The 27,244-nt window shown below is 37.4% G+C and overlaps 1 protein-coding gene and 1 pseudogene across 1 annotated transcript in view; one reads left to right on the top strand and one right to left on the bottom strand.

Moving 5' to 3' along the window:
• Positions 1-27,244, bottom strand: part of Themis (thymocyte selection associated) — a 184,320-nt gene that overhangs the window by 37,657 nt on the left and 119,419 nt on the right. The gene's annotated exons all lie outside the window — the stretch shown is intronic.
• LOC130862349 (protein AMN1 homolog) lies at positions 475-26,982 on the top strand (annotated as a pseudogene).

The raw sequence follows: 27,244 nt of genomic DNA, 5'->3' as shown, positions 1-27,244 counted from the left end.
CAGAGGACATCCTGATGCATGCTGCAGCATAGATAACCTTAAAGGAATGATGTCTAGTGAAACAATGATACAGAGGCAGAACAGCAGTTACCGGATGATGGGAAAGGTAACCAGGAAGGGGTTGGGCAGGTTAATTAGTGGGAATGTACTAGAGTTACTCAAAGAGATGAAGTCCTAGGGTTATTTTCCACAGTGGGTCCCTGCAGTTAGAATTTACTTTATATTATTTCAAAGTTGCTGAGTGAAAACAACAAAAAAGGCACCTGCTGAGGAGCTGGGTATGCCAATGAGTCTGATTTAATAACCCACCGTGTCCTCACGCTGACATCGCCACCATAATCTATGAATTGTGAACTTATCGTATATGAATTAACTAAAACATGCAAGTATGTTTCTTCTTAGATTTTTTTCAAAACTCATGGAATATGGTAATAAAAGGCAAATGTTTAAAGGAACATATTATTTTTACTAATAATGTCGAGCCTGAGGAAGATGGTTGACTGGTGGAAATTGAGCTGCTCTCCTGGTGAAAGTCACCATGCTAATAAGGGCCCAGTGACAAGTATTAAAAGGTAAGACGTGCCATCAGGCAGCTGCCATCTACACTTAGCTCCAGTGAAGGTTTAGCGTGGGAGTCCTTTAATTCTGAGTTTCCCAGTTGTCTGCTAATCGTGTGGGCATCAAACACCACAGAGATAAAGTCTGAGCCTGGGGAAATGCCGGTCCTCTCGATGTTTCTCCCACTCAAAGCCAATCTAAATGAAAAAGTCTGCTTGACATTTAGAAACGAATGGATGTGAGTGAAAAGAAGATGCTCATGTTAGAAATATTCTCGGTGTTTAAGAGGAGCAAAAGAATGAGATTTCAGGAGAAGGGGTTGGAGTGAAATGAGTGTTCGGAGACATCCTATTCATTCTTTCAAGAGAAAGGACAGAATAAAAGGTTCCTTAGATAGGCTCTCTAAAGGAAAACGTACAAGTGTTGCTTGGCTGTTCTGTGGACAGATGCTGAATTCAAATAAAACTACGGACATCTTTTCGTGCCCCACGCTGCCTGACATACGTGCAAGGACGAAAAAGTTGATGATTAAATCAATGCCTTTCATAATTCCGAGCCTAAATTTCTCAGATGCACAAAGCATCAAAAAAGCAAATCTTTTACCTAGCGTAAGTTCTGTCGTGAACAACGTATATGTTGTAGCTAAGAAGCCTATGGCTTTCAGTATTATTCGAGTCGTTTCTGAACATTACCTGGAGGTGTTTTCTCAGGTAAAGAAACAATTCACTAGGTTTTGCTTACAACAATATAGTATGCCATCCCTTGAAATTTTATTTGGGTCCAGAACCAAATAAATAGTAAAGAGAAATAATTGAGATCTAGAAATAGAACTTTTATTAAATCCTTGAACTTAATCAACATTGCAATATAAGATACCAGGTGAAAAGCCCAGGGTTGCCCACAAAACACACTATATATTGATTGCCTGGGAAATTGCCTCCCGGCAAACCACAGAAGCCCCGTGTGTTTTCTTCGGTTGTCAGAGTCATCTGGTCGTTTACTCAGAAAGTTCAGCAGGGTTGATCCTTTGAAAGTTTTTGGAGGAAACAAAAATTTTTTTGTTGTCTCTTCTGATTCTATTGACTTTCCAATGTCCTCTGATATCCAATTATCTTGGACACTTCAAACTGTGTTTAATCCAATGTATGAGGGGGACAGTTGGGCACAGGGATGTCGGCAATCACATCTCCATTGCAGTATTAGCTACACTAACCAGATGTAGAACAACCCAAATGTCCATCCATAGATAAATAAAGAAAACAGCAAAACATACACATGCATTCCCCGCACTGGCAAGCATGCACGCGCGTGCGCGAGCGCACACACACACACACAGAAATATTCAGTCTTCAACCTCTAAAAAAAGTTATCTTACCATTTATGGCATAAATGAGGAATCTATAATGTACTATGATAAATTTAATGTCTGTCATGAGTAAATGAGAATGATTACTGTATGATTCTACTCATGTGAGACATCAACAACAGGTAAACTTGGGGTTGGAGTGATGGCTCTACAGCTAAGAGTATTTGCTGTTCTTGCAGAGGATCCAGATTTAATTCCAGGCAACTATAAGCAGCTCCAAACTGTCTGACATTTCAGTTCCAGAAGATCCAAACAGTTTTCCGACCTCCATAGCCGCCGGATACATATGTAGTGCACAGAAACATATGCAGGCGAAACATTCATAAACATAAAAAAATTAAAAATTAGAATGAGGAGAAAAATTAATTGCAAGAAGATATAAGAAAGTGTTGACAGCTCTAGGTATGCCGATTGCCTTGACTGTGGTAATTGGTGTGATTTGCATGTGTCCATAATTATCAAACTGTGTATATTAAATACATGTAGTTTATTATATATAAATTATGTTGTGATGGAATGTCACTGGGTATATAAGTCACACCTCAGGGTAAGTCCCATCCCCAGCAGTGAATGGCCAAAACAAAACAAACGCAATAGTGTTTTGGTCTTATATTGCTTTGTTTGGGCATTGAAAATTCTTACTGGCCTTTTGCTTTTATATGTTCTGCTTTCAAGAAAACAAAAAAGAAAGAAAGTATACTATGATAATAGTATGACTAATAGAACTCATGTCAAAAGTACTTTTGAGTTTAGAGTTATTTAAATTGAGTCTTCTGCTTAGCCACACGCACAGAAAAAGGAAAACTTATCCAAAAACTACTCAAAAACATCTAACCCCAGACAATCTTTTCCTCACCTGGGACAACAAATTGTTAAAATGCATCCAAGTCTTTAATGTGACTATAACCTTGATTGACAATTCTCCCTATAAAAAAATGTACTTAAGAAACAAATCTTAAGTATAAAATAATTTATAGGGAATGATAGTGAATTCACCAAGTGTATTGCTTACCTGTTTGTTTCCTTTGAAACTTGGTCTCCCCATGCTGCCCAGATTAGTCTGAACTAGTTAACTCAAATGTTTCAGCTGTCTAGGTCTATTAAGTAGTTGGAACCACAAGAGTGTACTAACATACGTGGCTATATGAAATAGTTCTGAAACAACTTAAAAAGATAGTCTTTAATGTTTATAGGAATTTGGATGCTATATTTTTATATAAATGAAGCCAAAGGCAATGTTTGTATGGTAATAGAAAATCCATTCTCCTCTGACAAGCTTCAAGGGGCCGTATGCAGTATTAGCATAGTATATTAGCATTGCATCCTTAAGATGGATTCAATTTTAAGTTCTAATTCTACATATTCAACTCCACACTATCTAGTTCAATAGGTGGGGAGCAGGGAGAGGGGTAAAACTATGGGTCATCACTGTCAATTAATGTTTTTGCACACTGTATTGTCTTGGTTTAATGAAGAGCCAGTAGCCAGGCAGGAAGTGGGGGTGGGGTGACCAAACAAGGAGAATTCTGAAAAGAGGAAAGGCAGAGACACAGTTGCCAGCCAGATGCAGAGGAAGCAAGATGAGAATGCTCTACTGAAAAAAGGTACCAAGCACATGAGTTGATTTAAGTTGGAAGAGCTAGTTAGTAATAATCCTGAGCAATAGGCCAAAGAGTTTATAATTAATATAAGTCTCTGTGTGTTTATTTGGGACTAAACATCTGTGGGACCAGGTAGGACAGAAACTTCTGTCTACAGGTTGCTTTATTTTTTTTTTTGCTGTTTTTTTTTCTTAAAAAAAAAAAAAGCTTAAGCAAATTCAGTCTAATTTTATTGACTCATTTATTGTTCCTAATTCTCATTTATAGTTAACGGATAATAGATAATAATCATTGTGTGCTACATGCATACAAAATTATAGCTCTTATACAGGGCACATGCATTTACAGTGATGCAGGTAATAGCATTAAAATAAGAATTTTATATTTAAATTCTGCATTGACGTAAAGAATTTAACAAATCACATTTATTTAAATAAATACTACACTACCTAGACCTAGACTTGCTCTAACTATAAATATGGGTAGATTTTTCAAAGATTTGTCAAATTGCTAACATTAAATATTAGAAGCATATCTTCCTGAACTTAGTATGAATAACAACACTGAAATAACTTGTTTCACATTCATTTTTGTTTTTTTGTTTTTCTTTTTTTCTTGACTATTCTACTTTCAATGAATAGCTATCTATTAAATGAGATTGGGTTTGTTCTACAAGTGAAAGAAAACTCAAGGTATTAGTGATACAATGAAGAGGTATTTTTCTTTTGCACATGATAATGTATAGGTAGGCTGCCCAGGATTGACATGAATTACATCATCTTAGCAACACAGATAGAGCTCTCTTTCTTTTTCTGTTCATAACCTCCACAGAATACTGGTTCCCCCTTAAGTCAAGATGACTTCAGTAATTCCATCCCTCCTACTTACTACTGTGACTAGCCTTCCACGCAAGCCTCCCTCAGAAACAAATCTTGGAATCTACATACAGTGTTTCCAACTTTGTCCTCTAACCAACATTCATGTAAGAAACACTGGGAAAGATAATGTCTATAATATAATCCACCTTAAAAATCAGGAATTCCATCTTATTAAGGAAGAAATAAAAACAAAATGAATATCTGTAAATTAACATTCTAGCACAACCATCACTGTTTAATATAGCACAGGGCTGAGTAAAATCTGTGAGAGCCAGCGAGATAGCACAGCAAACAAAAAGTGGAGGTGTGAATATAAGCGTAAACAAGCCTAATGACCTAAGAGTCATCTCCAGAACCTGACGTGGAAGTAGAGAACTGACTGCTGAAAATCATCCTTTGACATCCGTATACACACCGTGGAACCAATGCACATTTCATATACACACAGCAGTAATAATAAACATAGTTTTAAAGAACATTTTGAGAAATTTTGTCTTTACAGTTTGGCTCAGATGAAGTAATATTATTCATTCACACATTTAGAATATAATCTAGAAATGACAATTCTAGTCATGTTCATTAAGCATTATCAACTCATTTATCAAAATATGCTGAAAGAGCTAACAAGAGTATATTACATATAAATACAGCTTTATGATAAGAAATTATTAGCAATAAGTGATAAATGGTACTAGATTTAGCAGTAAATGGCAAATAATAGAAGATTTGTTATCTACCCAGGACATAAAATATGCATAGAAAATGTTAGTTGTATAAGATATTAACCTAAAAGAATTAGTTATGAATCAAAGTGAGCAAGGGTAAGGAAAATAGAGATTTGTCAAAATTAACTATGCTTTGAACTATATAAGCATCTTTATTTAACATTGTTCTGGTTCTCTTCAGAAATATTTTATACAATATTCATTTCTGCATATAAATTACTCATGGGATAGCTATTTTTTATAATTATATTAGTTCAGTGGGAGGGGTGTGAGATGAGTTGGAGGTTGGAGAACAGAGTAGGGGGTGGATTTTATCTAAACATATTGTGTGCATATGAGAAATTCTCAAAGAATAAATAAAATCATTTTCAAGTTACATGGAAAGGGCTTGGGTGTGGTTCAGAGGTAAAATGCTTACTTAGCATGTGCAAGGTCCTGAGCCCAAGCACTAGCATTGTAAAATTAAATATATAAAAACAGAAATTACCCTGAACTATGTAACATGAGCCCCCAAAAAGGTTAATGTTCATAGTCTACACTGAATGCAATGCATGTTGCTTCCATGTGGACTAAAGTAAGCCAAAGGGACTCCAGAGATTTTCATCTTCATATTTTCCATAGAACGTATTTCTATACTTTCCTCTCAGTCTCTCCATAGATTTTCTGTTTTTCTGACATGTCTATTCCATACCCCCACAAGAACGCCATGCAAACCCTGCACCAAGTACTAGGTAGCTAAAATGAAGAAAGAAAAAAAATGAACTTCAAGGGCAAACAAAAACAATTGCATAAACCAAAGGAACCTTTAAAAGGCCACATTATGAAGACAGCACTCACAGGAAACCAGTTTCTCAGAGCCCGAACTTCTAAGTAAACCTTTAATAACATGACTGTGTAATGTGTTGATGCTTTATTGAGTGAAAACTTGATATTCAGAAAGTTCACACACCAAGTTCTTTCATATTGAAACATTTGACTCGAAAGTAAGACTGAAATATGCATGAGCTCAGATTCCAGTGTCCAGGCTCAGTTCTGCTTTAGATGTTTTACTAGGCTATGTCTCGGGGACTAAACATCCATCTGCAAACAAAGAAGTGTGAAATGACCAATGCTATGTTTCATCCAGATTAGTTAGCATCCTTTGAATCTGACTTCGGTGGCAAATCCATATCCCAGATTATTCCCTTTAGTAAAAATCTCCTCCTAGTAATACTTGATCCTGCCCTGAGGCTGCCATGAGTTCCAAATCTCGGCATTGCCATGAGAAGAATGTCTGCTTCATTCAACTGAAGAAACATAGGATTGTCCAGGCTCTGCACTGTACAGAACTGGCACCTTTCTCGGTGTCGGTAGTTCAGATCTGACAAGACCCAAAAGTCATATGGAGGTTAAGCCCAACTGCAAGCAAAGTGACTGTGCTCAGTATTTACCCAGACAGAAGATGAAAGTGCACTGTGTAGAGCTGATAGAGAAGCAAAGTCGTCGTGAAGTCAGCTATGAGGAGCCGTGTGCCCGCACCAGAGTCTTTTGAAAGAGAGACATTTGGAAAGAATGTCCATCTCATTCTCAGTGTCCCCCATAGGAATGTTGCTGTGTGTGCCCTATGTCTTAACAGGACATGGCATGCTGATAAGTAGGTAGACGTACAGGCACATGAGAAACATGCTGTGAGCAGATGGGGAATTTCAGAAAACTTGTGAAAAAAGGTTAAGATGCCAATTAAGTCACCTTATTGGACGAGACTCCATCAAAGCATTACTAGACTATGAGCTTAAAGATTGGAGATAAAATTTAAACTGTAAAATAGGCCTTACCCTCAGACATCCTGCAGAATAGAAAGTCAATTAAAATATCATAGATGATGAGCAGTGCTGCTAGTACCTTTGGTCATACTAACAGTATTGCAGAATACACAAATAGATTTGGAGGTTTTGTTAGAACATGAAATGACTCCTAAAATCTGAATAGTGTGTGTATCTGCAAAAGCTATGCAGGCCAGAAGCCTGTGGGATGGCATATTAGAAGTGCTGAAATAGAAAATAAACAAACAAAACCAAAAAGAGAAAAAATGCCAACTACGAGTATTTTCCCAGTCAATGCTGGCCTTTAGAAATACAGGGAGAAAAAAAGAATTTTTCCAAGGAACCAAAAGCTGAAAGAACTAATCATCCCTACACTCACCTTACAGAAATGAGAGTAGAAATGAAAAAGATTCTAATTAAAAACACTAAAATCTAAATGCAGAATACTCTCTGACTACCAAGAAGGCAAATCAACTGCTTTTCACTGTGTTTTGAAAGGTCAGTGACAAATTTTAAATAACCATAGCTACAATAATTTGTTAATAGACATGATAAAAGTTGTAAATAGCGACATCAATAACAAGATGTGCTCCTGGAGCCGGGCGGTGGTGGCGCACGCCTTTAATCCCAGCACTCGGGAGGCAGAGGCAGGCAGATCTCTGTGAGTTCGAGGCCAGCCTGGTCTACAAGAGCTAGTTCCAGGACAGGAACCAAAAAGCTACGGAGAAACCCTGTCTCGAAAAATCCAAAAAAAAAAAAAAAAGATGTGTTCCTGGGAAGAAACAGTGGTATAGGATTCTTGTATGTGATTCAGGTTACTTGCTGTCAGCTTTAAATACTCTGGTATGATTAAGAAATATTTTATGTATTTTATGCCTATACTAGGCAGAGGAAAGAATCACAGCATATCACTATGAAAATTATCTAGTCACAAAAGAAAACGGGGAACAAAGAATTTTAACTGAAATTGCAAAGAAAAATACTGGCTGAATGTTTAGAGATGACAAAAAAATATTCTGTACAGACTAACCAAATGAGAGCAGAGATGGTGATGCTTATACTTTTACAAAATCACTTTAAATTTAAAATTTGTCACAGGAGACAAAAAGATTATTACAGACTTCATCAAATGATTATAATAGTTATATATATATGTTTATATATGCATATATACAAACACACTAAAGGTTTTAAATATAAAAAACAAATATTAAGGCCGGGCGGTGGTGGCACACGCCTTTAATCCCAGCACTCGGGAGGCAGAGGCAGGCGGATCTCTGTCAGTTCGAGGCCAGCCTGGTCTACAGAGCGAGTACCAGGACAGGTTCCAAAGCTACAGAGAAACCCTACCTCGAAAAACAAAACAAAACAAAGCAAAACAAAAAACCCCCAAATATTAAGAGAACTTAACAGATAGACAACAGTCAATAACAGAAGGAAGATTTAGTACTGTGCTACCAACATGGGTTTCTTTCTCACGTACTCATAGAATCACATTGGAAATGGTGAATTCAACAATCATAGAAACCAAGTGGACCTACCAGACACGAATGCAACAGTATATCACAAAACATCAGAACCCATATTCTTCTCAAGCAAACATTCTCCAACATGGATCAAGCCATTTGTAAAACATTTGGAAGTTTGAAGGTGAGAGAAGCTGCTCAGGGTTACAGTACCAGCCTAATGTATAGAATTGGGGCTTAATTCCCGGTACTTAAAAATCTCCCAAGAAGATCAAAACTATGTTGAGAATGTTTCCTAAGCTCCTAGTATGAAACTAGAAGCAGGAAGAAAAATTAACACTCTTAGACAGTCAATGGACCAAAGATGAAATAAAAAGGCTATCACCGCAGTCTTGACACCAATTGAAAATGTAGTATATCAAAATTTATGGATTGAAGCAAAATTTGTGTTAAGGTAAAAGTTTATAGCTATAAATGTCTGCATTCATAAAGATGACATGGGTGATGTGGCAGTCAATGCCTGTTAGTCCAACTCTTAAAAGCCACAGGCAGAAGGACCCTGACTGGAGGAATACACACAACTAGCCTTAGGATAGTCTGAGCAGCATAGGAAGACCCATCTCACACTCATGCGTGTGTGTGCGCTCACACACACACAAAGAAAGAAAAAGGAATAGAGAGATGTCAAGTGTACAGTCTTTACATCTCAAGAAACTAGTGAGATTAACAAAACCCAAAGTTAACAAAGAAAAACACTGTCGGAATAGAAACAACTGGAATCAAGACTAGAGAAGCAAAGGAACAAGTCAATTAAACTAAAAGCCGTTCTTCAAAGGAAAAACATAACAAACTTTACCTTACCTGGATGAGAGAATAAAAAGGAAGACACAAATACATATAATAAATGAAAGAGGACATCGCAATGGATAACACAGAAATGCAAAGCATGATGATGAAACACCATGAACATTACTCACCAGCAACTGGCAAACCAGAAGGAGCTGGTGTAGTGTTAGACACATTCAACCCATAGTGACTGAATCATGAGAGAACAGGAAGGCTGAACTGACCTTCAGTGATTAAACCTCATCAATAATTAAATACTTTTCATTGAAGGAAAAATCCAGGATTTTCTCTGGTAAATGCTATCAGTGTTTAAGGAAGAATAATGCTGAATTTTCCTTAGACTCTTCCAAAATATTCGACAGGAAGGCATAATTATAAGCTTATTTTACAAAGCCAGGATTATGTGCTACCAAAGCCCAATAAGGATATGCTAGAGCAAAAGAAAACAGGCCTGATTTTCTACTGTAGATCCAGATGTTCTCAACAAAATACTAGCAAAGTGTGTGCAGTCATAAGTTAAAGAGCTCACAAACCAAGATCAAGCTGCGCTTACAGTGTACCATCTATTAGAAGGCAAAACCTAGAGGTAATAACGATATGTATTGGGCTCCTAACTACAAAGTTCTCTAATTCTTCTCAAATTAAAGATTTTTATTAAGTCAATGAGGTGGCTCAATGGGTAAAAACAGTTGTGAAAGCTTGATGACCTGTGTTCTCTCCCTGAAACCCACAGTGGAAGGAGAGACCCAACTTCTGAAAGTTATTCTCTCTCCAAACACACACTGCATCACAAGTGTGTACCCAAACACAAACAAAATGATGATAACAATAATAGGAATAATTTTTAAGGTTTTTTTTTTTTTAAATAAGAGACTGGTTAGTTTGATTTTGGGTCTAAGCACTCCTTAGGTTGCTACTGAGACAAAACAGGTCATAGAACAAGAACTGTGATATTTCCAATATAGTATTTACCATTTCTCAGTTTCATCCACAGTGTTTTCTGAAGTTCCATAGGTTGTTGGAGGAAAACATCTGGTATAGCAGGATACCGTCCTAGCAGGATACCGTCTTCTGAATGGTATGGTATTCTTTAAATCTTGGTGTCAACCTAACTATTGCTGTGTGTGTGTGTGTGTGTGTGTGTGTGTGTATGTGTGTGTGTGCTACAGAAATGTGTCCTACAAAATAATATTGGGAAAAAATAATACCCTCATTCTGTACATTATAATCGAGTAATAGATGGCTAACAGTAATCTAAGTACAAGAAAGGATTCACAGCATGTAACTAAGTTACCAAATGATCCCCTAAGAAAAGTAACAGAAGGAAAGAAAGGGAATGAAAAGAGTAAGTGGCCTTTCAGTTCCATTTCTGTTGTTGGGAGAAAATAAGAAAACACACCTAAAGGGAGAAAGGGTTCACTTGCCTCACAGTTTCAGGTTACAAACTATTACTGTGGAAAGACAAGGACAGAGAAGAAATGGCACATGGCTTCTTGCTTGCTTGCATGCCTTCAGCCTTCTCTCTTATGCTCTCCAAGACACCCTGCCTAGGGGGTACTGTTGCTGACAATGGCCTGAATCAGTTAATAACCAAACAGCCCCTGCTCAGATGTATCCACTGGCCATCCTGATCTGCATAATACTTCAGTAAGAGGCTCTTTCAGGGAGATCCTAAATTGTGTCGAGTTGACAGTAAAACTGGTCTGTCTGTCCTAGTCACAATCTCACCTAAAAAATTAAGAACACTAGTTTCCAAAGTTTCCATATTTCATTCTAACAGATTAGCATTCTTAAAATCTGCCCAGGAAAGTATCAACATGCCAGCAAGTACTCATTGGTATGATTACACAGTACAAGTGAACAAAGTTGCTGTCAGTTAAAAACGGTAGCACAGAAACAGTTCGTTAACTCGAAGATCAATGCCAGAAACATAACGCTGAAATGGTTGACAAACTCCACTATAGCTTTGAATTACACAACAAGGTTATTTCTCATCAACTTTACTTCTGCAGCAGCAGCATGAAAGATGGAAGCTACTGTGTGACCGTCTCCAGCACAATGGCTCCATGACCAGCTTCCACCTGATTCAAGATGGCTGTCGGCCAGGATCCTCTAATGGCTACATTTGACAAGACGATAATAAAAAACGAAGAGCCCTGAGTGATCAGTATACAAAACATTTCAGAAAAATTCCCTAGTACTTTTAGAGGAAGTTGTGACTTATTCCTTTCAAGTCCTCTGTCACTCATCCACATAGTCTCGTGCCTTTTGTTAGTTATTTCCTAAAATGACAGTTGCTTTATTCAGCTGGAAGGGGGGAGCAAAAATGATAGTATACTGCAGAGCATTTTAATATGCTAGTCAAATTCATTTCCAAGGTGAAATATATGAGAGCATCTCTGTGCTGAGCTTTTACAAGGAAACGGTAATATCACCTTGAACTCAGAAGTGCACTGCTCTGCAACCCAATTATTCTCATCCCAATAGAAAAGGCGATCACAATTAATCTTGGGGGGAAGGGGTAAGTCTATAATATGTCACAACATTTCAAATCAGACATTTTTCCATTAGAACATTTCTGTCAGTTTGTAATTGTTCTGTGGCAAAAGTAATGAAAACCTGGCACTACCATAAAAAGAATCATCCTATTTTAAAAGAGAAAAGTGGGGAAATAAAAATATCTGTGCTTCGAGGCAGCGGAACATTCTTCAATTCCATAACAAAATTTCTCAGCAAAACTTTCTGTGATATTGTAATAGAAGCATCTATTTTTTGCATAGATTATAAAATGGTTTGAGAAAAAAGATTTTTTGTCCTTTTTAAGGGAAAGTATGTTAAGGAAAGAACAGAGATGTGTCATTTAAGAGCACTGAGTGAAGTGAGTCCTCTAATCTGTGTGAAGCAACAAAACCTTGGGATTAAATTATTTCTGATCTGTCACATGAATTATATAGTGCTTTCTAGCTTACCAAATTCTTTCATGTAAACTCCAGGTTTAACCCATCAAAAATTAAGATTTTTTTATTGTTTCTGTGTTTAACTGAATTAGCTTATGAACATGGTCCTAAACAAAAACAATTACATTTTAACACCCCCAAAGAAGTGGTAGGTCCTCCAGACAGGTTCTCCTGAGCATAATAAACTAAATTATTATTAAAATTGATTTGAAAACAAAACCGAGTATTTATCCTAGGTTTGTTGCCATCTTTATCATGTATGACATATGAAGGAGATCAAAAAACCTCTACTTGCAAATGTTTGAAAATATGTCACTGAAAAAGAAACTTTCCTCGTCACCTTTAATTCATTCTCTTGTCGCATAGATCTGTATTGCTTTATGTGTAACTACTGGTCCTAAGGCTTGACATGAGGCTATTCCAAATGAAGAAATGTGTATGTTTATAACATGCTGAGAACTTTTAAAACTCCAAAAAAGTATAAATCATCAGTCACAGGTCATATGCTACTATAACGTTCTGGGAAGAGATGCAGCTACACAAGTCTTAAACACCACAAGAAGCTAGTTTGAGCAGATAAAATAAGGAAGAATTCACTAGTTTAGAAAAACATGGAAGTGGGCAGGGTAATCCCTATGATAAGAGTGACAATTAAAAACGTTTACAGTTGGTAACTTTTACCGAGTGCTCACTGAGTACCTGACATTGCATGCACTCTATCTCATTTAATAATTACAAAATTCTTGAGATAGGTCTCTGCCTAAATCTGGGTGGTTCTGCTCTAACTGTTCTCCACTGCTTTGTGTTTTTGTGATTTCTTTTTTTCTGAATAGCCAATGATGCAGTACAGAAGCCGACCAAAGTGTCAAACATCTTCAGCAGCAAGTCACTCTTCTGATGGAGAAAGCAATTATGCAGGCAACTTTGAGGGACAGAGAAGTTTCAAAGTGAAAATGCTAAGCTGGAGAAAGAAACCAAAGGCCTAAAATGGGAGCTAATCCAGGCAGAAAGTCAAAATGGAGGGAAACAAATCCCATTTCCATCTGGTATTCCTCGGCAAGCTAACTTTGAAGCTCCTGCAAATACAGCACAACCCACTGCAGCGACTAGTCCAGAAGAGAAAATTAAAGGAGGAGGAGGAGAAAGAAAGAAGGTGAGAGAGAAAATAGAAAAGAGAAGGTGCTGGCAGCTCAAAACCATCTGCAATTCCCATTCCAGGGATTCTGATGCATTTTTTTCACCTCTCAGTCAGACATGTGGTGCAAATACATACAGGCAGAAAAAAAAACACTCGTGCACATAAGGTAATATATATATTTATTTATAGAACGAAGAAAAGGGGTAAAAGAAAGAAAAAAATTCAGCAGTCATTTGTGGCAAGTGCTTACTTAACTAAGTCAATAGATATTTCTCCTCTGAATTTTCAAATTGGTTGTGCCATTACTATCAGAGAATAACCTGATGCAGGGATCTTAGTATGTTGAAGAAATAGACATCCTCAAGGATGGTTGTCAATGGAATGGTGAGTCATGTTCCTCTAGAACATCCAAAGAAGAGGAAGGTGGTTTCACTTTGGAGCCTGCCACAAAGATGGAGTACTACTATGTCAAGCAAAGAGGGGTATGTGAGTTTACCATAGAGAGGGGGAAATTGGGCTGCTTCTAATGAATCCACTCTGGAGAGGAATTATCTCCAGTGCTTTCATTGGAGCCTGACAAGGAGCTGAATCCTGGGAAGAAAATGTGGGAGCATATCCAGTGCAGTGCATTTGAGGATGATGAGAATGTGGCCACATACAGAGGGGGTCCCTTAAATGTGAAGAGAAAGGGATGTGCAAGGCTCAAGCCATGGCAACAGAATTAGATAGGATAGCATGCTCTGATACTGAAAGACATGGGGGAAAATACCTTGGTAACAATATTTGTGACTTAAACATAAAACCAAACACAAGACCAAACCCATTTCCTGTATATGTTCCCACGGCCACTTGCCAGTATTTGACACTTGCCAGCGTTTGTCTTTCCGTTTCATTTCACTGGAACTTCCTAACTTCCCTTTAACTTGGCGCAAGAGCCTTTGAAAGGGAATGATTTGAAGGGATGCATTGAGAAGAGCCTCCTGATGAAGGTAGTTAGACGGCCAAGGTACACTTCTTTACTGCCTCCCTAGTTATCGTCACTTCAAAGAGAGCATGAATGGGTTACACATCCGCAGACTTGCCCTACCCACCACTTATCTGTTTCAAATGCTCCCTAAAGCACATCCTTGGCAATACCATTCATACTGGCAGTCCCTACAGGAAAGAACTGAATGCTGGCCTCACCTGAGACAACAACACTTGTTGGAAATGGGTGTGCCGCACAATGTCCTAATCTGCCATTAGTTTTTGAGTACATTATTTTCTTGCATATTTAAGGTTTTTAGAATTTTTTGTGGAGTCACTTTTATGAAAAATTGCAGCCACCTCCAACTACAGCAAAACCGTATATTTCATTTTGTTCTGATGTCTTTATTTGTAAAGGAAATTTGAAAGAAACTTCTTAAATTGTGAATTATAGAGCTTCATGTCAGCTCCAAGAACCCTAAAATCTAATACAGTTACAGGGTGCTCTCGTATGCCAATGAGACACTTGCAGAAGATTTTAAGAACTCTCCAAGTCAAGAATACAGTTAAAACTTATACTGTCTTCCTCAAAACTTCAGTAAGGCAAATGAATAAATGTAAGTGGTCTCTTCAGGTTCTCAGCATTTTTGTAACCTCAAGACTAAATTCACAAGGAAAATTCTTTTAGAGGTAAAAATTACAACTTTTTAGTATCTCTTTAGTGCTCAATGACTTTAATCTGTTAACTGTTTTCCAGGAAACATTTCACAAAGTAACACAGTTTCATCATGCTATAAATTTTAGAAAAAGAAAACAAGATTAATAATAAAGGTTCACATTGCAGTGAATTCTCAAATATGAAAACGGATGTAAACGCTGACCTCACTGACAGATTTTGAGACTCAAGAGATTTGACTACAAGGGTGGCAAGTGGATGGCATGCTATTGAACTTGAAGATCATTTCTAAACAATGAAGAGGATTTTGTAATTCCAGATGAAAGGAAAAACTTCTCAAGTTTTGTAGAGGGAATAGAAAATCACCATGTATGCTTGAATGCTGGGTTAACAATACAAAGCCATTTGCAGTGAAACCTACAATTATTCTTAAATAAATTCTCATTGCTACCCAGTTCAGGACTAAGTTTTATCAAGTGATTAAAAGCAACCTAGAACCACAGAGATTAAATTTAGCCTCCAAAAGGTAGATCGTCAAGCCTGATGACTTTCAATCTATGAAACATATTGAAAATCAGCATAAAATTCTTTTTCTATTACATCTTGATATGAGAACTCTAACAATTTTTCAGATGTCTTTCTATAGGCCCAATTATATTTCATCCTTAACTCTTCTAATAACCACTTATATGTTTATGATATTCACAAGAAATTTCCAGGGGACTTTTACACGCTTCATGTACCTTTCTACTTGTTTTATATAGTAACTATCAGTGTTTCATAAATATAAAATGGATGATGAGTTATTAAGTAACATTTATAAATCTTTGTTTTAAAACATTCATTTTAATAATAATGGGTTAAAAATAGCATTGCCTTCTACTGCCCATACATGGACCTAAGGTTTTTCTCTGCTCCATTCAACATCTTTTCTACTTTATCTCAAATATTAGAAAGTTATTTCCACTATTCAGGTAGCTGAATGTATAAATATGTTAAACAGGACCAATAAAATAACCGGAACTTGCTGATGGTTTATGTGGTGTATTGAATGAGAATGACTCCCATAGGCTCACCCATCAATGTACTTGGCCTCCAGTTAGAACTGTTTGGGAATGATTAGAAGGTGTGGCTATTTGTGAAGGAGTTCTGTCACTGCCCGTGACCTTTGTAGTTTCAAAAGAAACCTGTCATTCCCAGTGTGTCTCTTTCTGCCGGCTGCTTGACGATCAAGATGTGAGATCTTAGCTGTTCCTCCCATCATTCCTTCATTTCTCCATGTCGGATTCTAACCCTCTGAAGCCATCAACCCAAACAAATGCCTTCTTTTATAAGTTGTCTTGGCGTGGTGCTTTGTCACTGCAATAGGAAAGTAACTAAGATAGTTTAAGAGGAAGTTTCCCCAAATTTTATAAATATATTTTCCATTCTTCTTAAAACTTTTGCCTGGAAAGCAGCACTTAGAGACACACAAACACATGTGCTACTCTGCTCCTCAATGTAGAACGGAGATGATGCTTCTATCCACAGATATTATACTGTTCTTATTTGATGAAAGAAGTGCATTTTCATTATGAAACAAATAGTAAGTAACATTTTTTGTATTCCAGGGTTTCATCTCCCATCTCAGGTGTGTTTCCTGATTCGTTAGTGACTCCAGGCACATTTTTCTCCCCCTTGACTCTGTCAATCCAGCAAGCTGTTCCCTCTGACTTCAAAGTGTAAATATTTTTGCTTCATCATTGGTTTGGTAATCTAAAGGGTGGTTTGGCTTACCTGAAAAGAAGCCATATTTTGCAAAGAAAACAACAGAATAGAGACGCTAATCAAAGCTTCCTTTTATATTAGGAATTTTCCTTTTAAAAAAAGACTAGGGTAGTTTCTTTTATGAAAGAATAAAGGCAGACGGGGAATGATTCCTTCAAAGAGTATTAATTTTATTTTGAAATTCAAGTTGATTAAAAATGACAGTTACCTGAATTTTATATATTTGTATAATTATTCAGATCAGAAATCTAATAAGTCTAAAAATATTAGACTGTTTTCAAACAGAAGTTCCCGAGTTACTCACAGTGTTTGCAGTTATCTGATGATGAAGGCTCAAGTTTTATTCCTATGCTTCCCTTTCTTTTGGAAAGTTCTACCCTTTTGGCAGCCTGAGGTTTAGCTCCTAGCACACTGGCAGACTTCCTTGCTTAACAGGTGATCAGTTCTGAGGAGTCTTTCAATGAGAAGTAGAGTATGGCTGTATTCTGTTTGAAATTGAGATACTCAGGGCTTCTGACACACCATCAGAAAATAGCATGGATTCCAACTCACTTTGCAATTGTCTTTGGCCAGGTTGCTTTCTAAATTCTAGCTGACTTCTACCACAACAGGAAAATGAGAACTATAATCATACTTTAGGTGATTTATTTCTTAAGTGATATATCAAATGAAGATGTTAATAAGCAACAAACTATATAAAAGGTTTATGGATACAACATCTTTGTTTTATTTTGGTTTTTGCTGGTTATTTTTTGTTTTTCTTTGTTTGGCTTTTTGTTTGTTTTTTTAATTTTGCTTTGTTTCATTTTGTTTTTGTTTTTTGAAACAGGGTTTCCTCTGTGGACAACCCTGGTTGTCCTGGAACTCTCTCTGTATACCAGGTTGACCTCAAACTCACAGAGATCTGCTTGTCTCTGCTTCTGAGTGCTGGGATTAAAGCACTTTATGCACGACCATGAGGCAAAAAGCATGTAATGTTTAAGAATCTCACAGAATTGGTCAAATGCTTTGCGTCTGTGGTCCTTGGCTCTCTTTACATTGAACTGAGAAAAATGTTTTAAACTGTTGAGATTGTAGTCACCATGAATAAGTGAAAACTGACAGCCTGTCATTTGCTTGGCTGTATCTGAAATGCTGTCCTATAATAATCTGCTTGCATACCCCTACAAATTTGCTAGATAGAAAGCATCTAGTTTCACACATAGAGATGCAGAAGTGATCCCACATGCTGAACAGCCTATAGTTCACCTCCTCAGGCATCGCCCTCTACTGCCCGTCATGTTTATTGCACAGACTTAAGGATTGTCTCTGCCCCATTAAATACTCTTAGCACTTACCTTTAAATTCCACAGCTGTCACTAACCTCACATTGGATGTTGAAACTACGAAAATATTTTTATTTACAATTTACTTAAGCATCAGTAGAAACAAGAATGGATTTCTTTTCAGTTACATTATGAATATGAATTTTTCCATAATTTTTCTTTTTCACAACCATAAAATTCATATATTCTTAGCCCTTACCTCACTATTCTCTTACCTCCTTCCCCAGGGCAACTGCAAATAACTCAGTGTGTGTGTGTGTGTGTGTGTGTGTGTGTGTGTGTGTGTGTGCGCGCGCGCATCACGTCCTGTAGAGATGTATATGTTCATATTAAAACATGCAATTTTTGTTTGGGATTTTTAATAAAAGGAAGAGCAATGTATACCTTGATTCACAACTTGCTATTTTCACTTAATAAATTGTCTTGAGCACTATTTTAAAACCTGCCGACATTTGCATTAGCATTTGAATGCTTCCCAGTGTAGCCTTCTCTGGCTTACCTAATCTTTCTTCCATCAATAGACACCTGGATTACTTGAATATGTTCAGCATTTAAAGCAACCCAAAACTGATTTTTCTTTTGAACGTGTAATTGATGGTTTCTCTAACACAAATAACTGTTCAATGGGACTGCCAGGCCCAAAAGCACACACGTAGGGCATTCAAGAATCTGCATCCTCACCCTCTGGAGGTTTAGCTTTTCCTTCATTTTGTCCTGAGTGAATTCAAATTTCTCATTTTAATAATTACATATGCTTGGTTTTCCATGAGATCGGCATTATCTCCCACAGCTATTGATTATTCACACTTCGGCAAGTTTCCCGTTGCTTGTGTTTTCCTTCACAATGTACACGGGGGAAAGAGGCTCACGGGCCCGTTTTGCAAAAATAGCCTTCATTTGCTGACTGAGACTCCTTCAGGACACCTGCATCTTCCTGCTTGTTTTTCTGCTTAATGATCAAGTTCTTGAGGTCAGCCTTTGGAATACTGTGGCTGTAGCGTCCCTTTGGTTTGTATATAGCCAGAACACTCAACTGTGTTCTTGTAACGTCATTCTGAAACTTCTTTTCCTGTAACCAGCGTGCTTGCCAACAGATTCTTAATTCACACTGCTCTTCCTCGAAAATAGCTATTCTGTTTCTCAAGTCCAGACCATTAGAATGTTCACACTCTCAGAGAAGTCTAAACCTGTAAGATGTTCTGAATGGCAGAGATCTGATCCCTGCAATCATCTGGCTCACTAAAAGCAGGGGAAAGCTCAGCTCCATCGAGAAGGAATTCTTACTCTTCAGGGAGTCGAAGTTAGTTAGCCCTCTCCTGGCTTCATTGACCAAGATATGTTTAGAAAAAAAAATAAAGTTAAGTTAAATTGATGTGATAGCACTAGGTAAGTTCCAGAATTCAATGTCGGTTTGTATGTAAAGATATACCAACCCCAAGTAAGTCTTTGGAGCTCATAAGTAACTTTTTGCATGACTTGCACTGTTAAAATATAATTAAGAAGCTGAGGATGATTTCAAGATTTCACAGTAAAAGAATAAGATCTTCGGCCTGGAATATACTTCCTTGGGGAATAAGACAAAGAATGTAGATTTTTTTTTTTATAACAGTTCCACACAAGGAAGCTGATGCAAAGGTACCAAGACCTGCTGGCAAGATTTTAGAGGAGTGTCTTAAGTTTCTGATCATCAGACACATCCCTGATAAGGCACTAGCTGCCAAGGTCTAACACTTGATTCTTCCCAAAAAAGGATTTACATTTTTAGAGTGTGTTGGACCTCTTTATCTCATATCTGTCATTAAAATTGGAATACTGTAAAAATATTCAGAGATCTTAAAAATAGTTATTGAAGAATCGTCTATCTTTCTATGGCTGATAAGTTTCAACAATTCTAAACTTCCGCTCTGAGAGTTTTGAAATACCCTTTCATGACAACAGGCAGATTACGGGTATTTTCATCACAGGCGTGACATCTGCTATCTTTTCTGCCTGCCAAGATCTATAAATGGCTTAAAGTATCACTCTGTAAAAAGCGACCTTGTTAAAGAAGCCAGAAAACCTAAAGCATAATTAATAAAGCGATGACTCTGTGTGGCCCTAATGCCAGCTACCACATCACTATCTGCTATAGAAAATATTTAAGGTGAACTAAAGTTTAGAGTAAGACACTCCCAATTACCGCATTTATTCATTCTCAATCTGTATCATTCTGTGTTCTTATACAGCCAGTGACCAAATAGCTCAGTTAAGTGTCTCCAGGTAACAAACCACCCCAAGATCCAGGCACTTTACACAATGTTGTTTCGTTATTTGCACTACTATGAAGCAACCACGTCCAGCGCCCGATGATATCACGTGGGTCACTTCACCTATGATGTCTCATTCTCTGCCTGACGATGTAGTTAAGAAAAATAGGCTCTGCTAGGAATCTCTGACAATTGAGTATCCCAATCATCTCTCCAATCACACAGCCAACTCTTTTTCTTGGCAGACTGGGGTGTCCTTAAAGAACAAAGGAGAAACTCCCCAACCATGTGTGGCTCAGCAAGAGAGCTAGACCAATGATGCTGTCACCACAGTTCTGTTGATTAGTGAAGCAATACCAGGGAAAGCACGAACCTGGCAGAGAGCTGTATTAGTTACTTTTCTCATTGTTTAACAAAATGACAAGAATCGGTCTAAGGAAGGTATATTCTAGTTTACCTTTCAAGGTGATAAATTCCATCATCTCAGGGAAAGCATCCTGGCAGGAGCTGGAGGCTGACTGGTCTTATATGCAGAGTTAGAAAGCCGAAAGTGAGCAGCGGAAAGTGGTACCAAGCTACAACACTTCAAACCCTCCCTTGGAAACTCTCTTTTTCCACCGAAGCTCCACAACCAAACCAAACAGCACGAGAAACTGGGAAACAAGTGTTGAAATATATGAGCATAAAGTGGACATTTCCCATCTGAACTACAGGAGTAAACAGTAGAAAAGCTTCAGATCAGGCAGGCCTGGGGCTCAGTTTTGGAGACTAGCTACCACAAGTTTTATCCTCTAGCCAAAGATGATTCCTGTTCCTCCCACATTAAAGATATACTGACAGACCCCTTGAAAACCCCAAAGCCCTGTCTTCATCCGGATCATTCCTTGAGTCCAGAATCTCTTCATGTAAATCAAACCCATGAAAATAAACTGCATTTTCAAACAATAGATGAGTGTTTCCCATAGAATTTGATTTGGAAATAAATGGCTATCTTTTATTTTAATTTAGTTGTGTGATGTGGGGTGGTGCTACATCTCTTCCACTAGGAGACCAACAAAGGGCATTGATTCTCTGGAAATGAAGTTGCATGAGGTCATGAGTTGCCTAGTACAGCTGCTGGGAAATAACATTGGGTGCCCCTAAGGTCAGCAAGCATCCTAAACTGTCTTGACAGCTCCAAGCAACTGTCTTAATAACAAGAATGTATTTGCCTGTTGAATCCCATGGATGTTTTTGCTGAAAACATGTTGGCATGTGTGAATGGGCTTGTTTCTGTCTTCTGCATTACCTTTTCTTCTCACGCCAGTGCCACACAGTTTGGATTACTGTACCTTTATTGATAATATTATTTACTCTATGTATTGCTTCCTTTTATAAAATTACTTTCTACTTAGGGGTCTTTATTTTGCTATTTACATTTAGTATTAATTTGTAAATTGTCAATATTATGAATTCAACTGGAATTTTTATCTGAATTATAATGAGTACATGGATTAAGTTGGGAGAGAGATAATCAACAGCCAACAATACTGAATCTTCTGATTCATGATCATGTACGTTTTTCTATTAATTCGGCCTTTAAGAGGTTTTCAATTGTTCTTTTTTTTTTTCAAAAATCAAAACCTGGGTTCATTGATTGTTTTATTTTTTTACTTCAGCTATTATCTTTATCTATTAATATCTGTTCCTTGCTCTTTTCTCTTATTCTGAATTCTTAAGGTATAAGACATTATTGTTATGAGGAATTAAAACCATCATACTAATTGCACTATTTTAATGTTGTGCTTTGTGTTTTAAAAATTCAAATTATTTTCTGATTGTCTTTGTAATTTCTGTCTCTGATATGTATATTCTTTAGAAGCTGGCCTTGTGAGCCAAGTTATCAGGAATTGTTCTAAATTACTTTGTTATTTATTAACCCCATTGTAATCAAAAAAATTTACTATCTATGGTTTATCTACTCGTTGACTAAATCTGCAAATAGTCTTCAGTGTTCTAGACTTTCAGGTGATAAACTTAACCCCCAGCCATCAGTTCCTCCTGTACTCATTCTCTCATGCAATTCCCTGACTTTGAACCAGCTTTTATTAGTAGAATAAAGAAGACCTAGGAAAATGCATTAGCTGAAATTAAATTACAAAGAGAATTCATCTTCCTGCAGTCTGCTAATTGGTTAACAGTTCAGCGGACAAGTGCTCTTAACCACTGATCTATCTCTCCAGGTAGATGTGTATGTATATGTATGTTCCCATAGGTTAGAGTCCCAGTTGCCTGCCTTGGTACACAATGATATAGGAAGAAGAGTTTCAGATGAAGAAAACCTTAGCTGGGGCCTTAGCTGAGTATCATTAGAGATCCTGAACCAGACTGTCCACCTAAGTGCCTGGATTCCTAGACTCACAGGAACTGTGGAATAATGAACATGCTTCTTTCCATGGATTGTCTATCAGTAGAATTTTTTTGTGTTAAAAATAGATAACTAAAACCTGGGTGGTGGTAGCACACACCTTTTATTTCAGTACTTGGGAGGCAGAGGCAGGTGGGTCTCTGTGAGTTTCGAGGCCAGCCTGGTCTACAGAGCAAGTTCCAGGACAGGTCTCAAAGCTACAAAAAATCCTATCTCAAAAATAAATAAATAAATAAATACAAAAAAATAGATAACTAATGTAGAAGATGTTAGTTATATTTCTCATGAATATTCTAGAAATTACAAAGAAAGCCTGCTTTTGAAATGAGATGTTAAACAAAATAAATGCAACCATTTCAGATTCACCTTTTAAATTTTTCCTATAACCAAACTCTTATTTTCTTTTTTTCTCTGTCTTGGCCACTTTTCTATGGCGATGAAGAGATGCCATTGCCAATGCAACTCTTATAAAGGAAAACACTGAATTGCAAGGGCTTTTGAAACCTCAACGCCCATTCCCAAAGCCCACCCTTAGTGCCAGCAAGGCCAAACCTCCTAATCCTTCTACTCCTTCTCTAATAGGGCTGCTCCCTGATGACTAAACATTTAAATATGTGAGCCTATGAGGGACATTTTTACTCAAAGCACCACACTTCTTTCTTCTGTCAATTAGTATTACAGGTATGTTCCAATTTCCAGCTGTAATTGTGAATTCATTTATTTTTCTCTAACAGGTTTTTATTTTACATGTTTCAAACTATTAGGTACATTTACAATAAAACCATGGTATCAGCCGGGTAGCGGTGGCTCATGTCTTTAATCCCAGCACATGGGAGGCAAAGGCAGGTGGATCTCTGTGAGTTCGAGGCCAGCCTGGTCTACAAGAGCAAGTTCCAAGACAGACACCAAAGTTATAGAAAAACCCTGTCTCAAAAAACAAAAACAAAAACAAAATCAAAAAAACACCCTCCCACAAAAAAAAAAATACCCCAAACAAAACAAAACAAAAAAAGCATGGTATCTTCCTAAAGAACTAACATTTTTGATGGAGGTGGGTCATTTGTCTATCTGTTGCTTTCATTGGTTAATTAATAAAGAAACTGCTTGGCCTTTGATAGGACAGAAAATTAGGTAGGTGGAGTAAACAGAACAGAATGCTGGGAGAAAGAAGTCGAGTCAGTGAGTCACCATGATTCTCCCACTCCAGAAAGACGCAGGTTAAGATCTTTCCTGGTAAGCCAGCTTGTGGTGCTACACAGAATATTAGAAATGGGTTAGATCAATATGCAAGAGCTAGCCAATAAGAGGCTGGAACTAATGGGCCAGGCAGTGTTTAAAAGAATACAGTTTCCATGTAATTATTTTGGGTAAAGCTAGCTGGGTGGTGGGACGCAGCCCCGCAGCTCCCCACAACACATTTTGGCAGTATAAAATTTATTTTTCTATGCTCAGTTATATTCCTTGCTGTGATGTGTTTGTGAAACACAGTTTCTAAGTTTCTTTAATAATATTTGATAATATTTTTACAGTATTTACTGCCTCCCCCAATTCTTTGAATTTGAAACTGTGCCGATATATTTTCTATGTATTTTCTGTAGGCATCATATTTGAAACTTTATTTAACAGTCCTGTGCTGTAGGTACAGAACTTATCTACCTGTATTAAATTGTTTACTGAAGTGACGGAGTTTAAATGCACAACATTTTCAAAATGTACCTGTTGTCCCTTATTCTTGGCTTTCATTAATTGCTAATACTTTCAAGGTTTGTTTTTTCTCTAAAACTAGGTTATCTGTGCCCCTTTCTCCTTTTATTTTCAAAAGTTTGTTTCATAGTTTATAAATGCCTACCTGTGACAAGGCTGATCAAACAATATTGTAGCACTTTTGATCTATGAAATAGTCTTTATAATAACACCTGAGACATTATGAATAGGAAAACATATTTTCAACTCAAAGTTTCAGTACTCAAAATATCAAAAGAAACAAAAGCTTGGACATGAAAGAATAGGCTAAGAAAGACTAAATTTCTATTCAAATAATTGTTCTTAAAATGAAAAAAAAGTTGGCATTTGGAAATGATATGCTAATTAGACCATTCTTTTGAACTATGCCCAGATAATTCAGGGGCTGGGGAGATGTCTCTGTTGGTTTAGGACCTAATCTGTGTTCAGAACCTTTGCATCCACTTAAAAAGCCAGGCACAACTGTGAACCTAGAACAGGAGGCAACAAAGGCTGCCAGGTGCCTGGAGAGTGTTGACCAATCAGTCTAGCCAATCAGTGAGCTCAGGCTCAGTACGAGAACTTATCTCCAAAAATAAGATAGAGAGTGATTGTGGAGGACATGCAGTGTCAACCACTGACCTCCACACACATGTGAACACACACACAGACACACACAGAGACATACAGTAACGAAATAAAAATGTGAGTGCTGGATGAAGAATTGGAAAGCAACACTCCCTGTGTGGCGAGTGAGATGGGGGGCAAAGCACCATTGCTGCCTGAATTCTGCTGCTTTCACTCTCTCTGGTGCTTCTGTAATCAATGGGGAATTGTTTGTCTGATAAAAGGAGTGGGTATTTGTTATGGTCCAAACATTACCTGGGCTCTCTGAACAGGATGATTTACCAATGAGTGGATTTTCCTTCAAGGTGTATAGGGAATGACTATATGGCTGGAATTTGAGAGTTTTCTCAAAAGGAATGTCTAGTTTTCCTACCACAGGATCCACTGGAAACGGTTCTTTGGGAAATGAAGGTGGCAGCAAGGCTGCTCTAGTCACCGTTGCTGAGGTTGGAATCTGACGAAGGCAAAATACTCCTGGGTGCTTATCTGGAGTTCTGTCAATCTAAATAAATTTCAAAGCATTCCCAAATGTGTGTGTGTGTGTGTGTGTGTGTGTGTGTGTGTTTCTCTCTCACAGTCTTTGGGGTGTGTGTGTGTGTTTCTCTCTCACAGTCTTTGGGGTGGGTGTGTGTGTTTCTCTCTCACAGTATTTGGTGTGTGTGTGTGTGTGTGTGTGTGTGTGTGTGTGTGTGAAAACCCGTAATCAGAATAGAAAATCATTCAAATATGAAAGAAAAGGCCTCTGACCATCTTCTCTACAGAACAAGGTAAATAATACCAGGGCTAAATTAGATTTAGAAAATAAAAATTACCTTTCATGTTTTAAACCTTTTCCTCCTCAATGACAGGTATGTGTATAACCAATGCGTATCTTTCTGTTCTTTTACATTTAACCTATGTCATTATAATTAATATTGATTATCTATAAAGAGTATAAATTTGATCTTTATGTTTCTGATGACTTTTGGCCTTTAGAAACCGTTTACCCAATTCTGTTTAGTGTGACTATAGATGCTTTCCGAGGAATCTAGTTATCAGCTAAACTTTGAATGTTTCTCACGTGTTTAACCTTTTTAAATTTACCAGTCCCTTAGAGCCGCCAGAATATTGAAGATATGTATGCCAGTAATCTCTTTTGTCATATATAAACCAGGTTTTCATTAAAAGAAAGCCACCAGAGCATAATGCTTCATTTTCTTTATGTGTGCAGTTTTGCATCTTATTTTTAGTAAGTGATGTATGACAGTATTTCATCCAGCCAGACTACTTTGAAGTGTTTATTAAAGTCTGGTCCTAAAAGCCATTGAGATGGGAAAAAAAAAACTTTTCTTTTAAATAGACAAAGTGAAAGGAAGGGAGAATAAAGAACTAATACCCTTCAGAGGGCGGCCATGATGCCTTTGTCATGACTGAGTCAGTCAACTCCTGGAACTGTCTTTGGGGCCTAGTAATCAATATTTCCACATTTTTCTCAGACATTAAATATTTGCCTCCAAACATCAAAGATAGGAGATTAAAATAACACGCATGAGGGAACAGATAATAGATTCCAATATATGTTAGGTACTATATCCTTAAGTCCAAAATCTAGACCCGAGGAGCTGTGGTATTCAGACATGGTTCTCCAGCACCTATGTAAATGTGGAAAACTGGAGGCCCTACACCTTAAATCCTCCATGGGGCATAGCTATAGCTTAGCTTCAGAAAACATAAAAGCCGTGGCTCCATTCTGTACGGATGAAATGATGTCGCAGCGTCACCAGTGAAGGAGTCCTTACTCTCATACTCAATTCCCTGCTGCTAAAGATCTTTGATTTTGGTAGCTGCTTAGGTATTACTGTTGTCCTTACACACATTAGGGAAAAAAAAAAACTGCCCATTTTTGCAATGTGTTTACTCAGATAAATGAGATGTAAAATTGACACATACAAATTATGTGCTGTCCCAATTATTATCCATAACCAATCAGAATATTGTAATTAGTTCCTTTTATTTCATTGTCAAAATTGTTATCTATTTCATGATTTAGGGGAGGGGAGAATGATTTTTCTGAAATGCCTCTTGTAGCTTGCCTTTACAGACAAGAACATTAACCCAAGATTGTAAAACCAAGTTAATCATATGCTTTGAGATAATTTAAAACTATGTACTGTGTACTAAACTTGTTGAAA

Source organism: Chionomys nivalis, chromosome 2 (assembly GCF_950005125.1).
Source record: "Chionomys nivalis chromosome 2, mChiNiv1.1, whole genome shotgun sequence".
Classification (NCBI taxonomy): domain Eukaryota; kingdom Metazoa; phylum Chordata; class Mammalia; order Rodentia; family Cricetidae; genus Chionomys; species Chionomys nivalis.
This window is presented reverse-complemented; position numbering and strand designations above follow the sequence as displayed.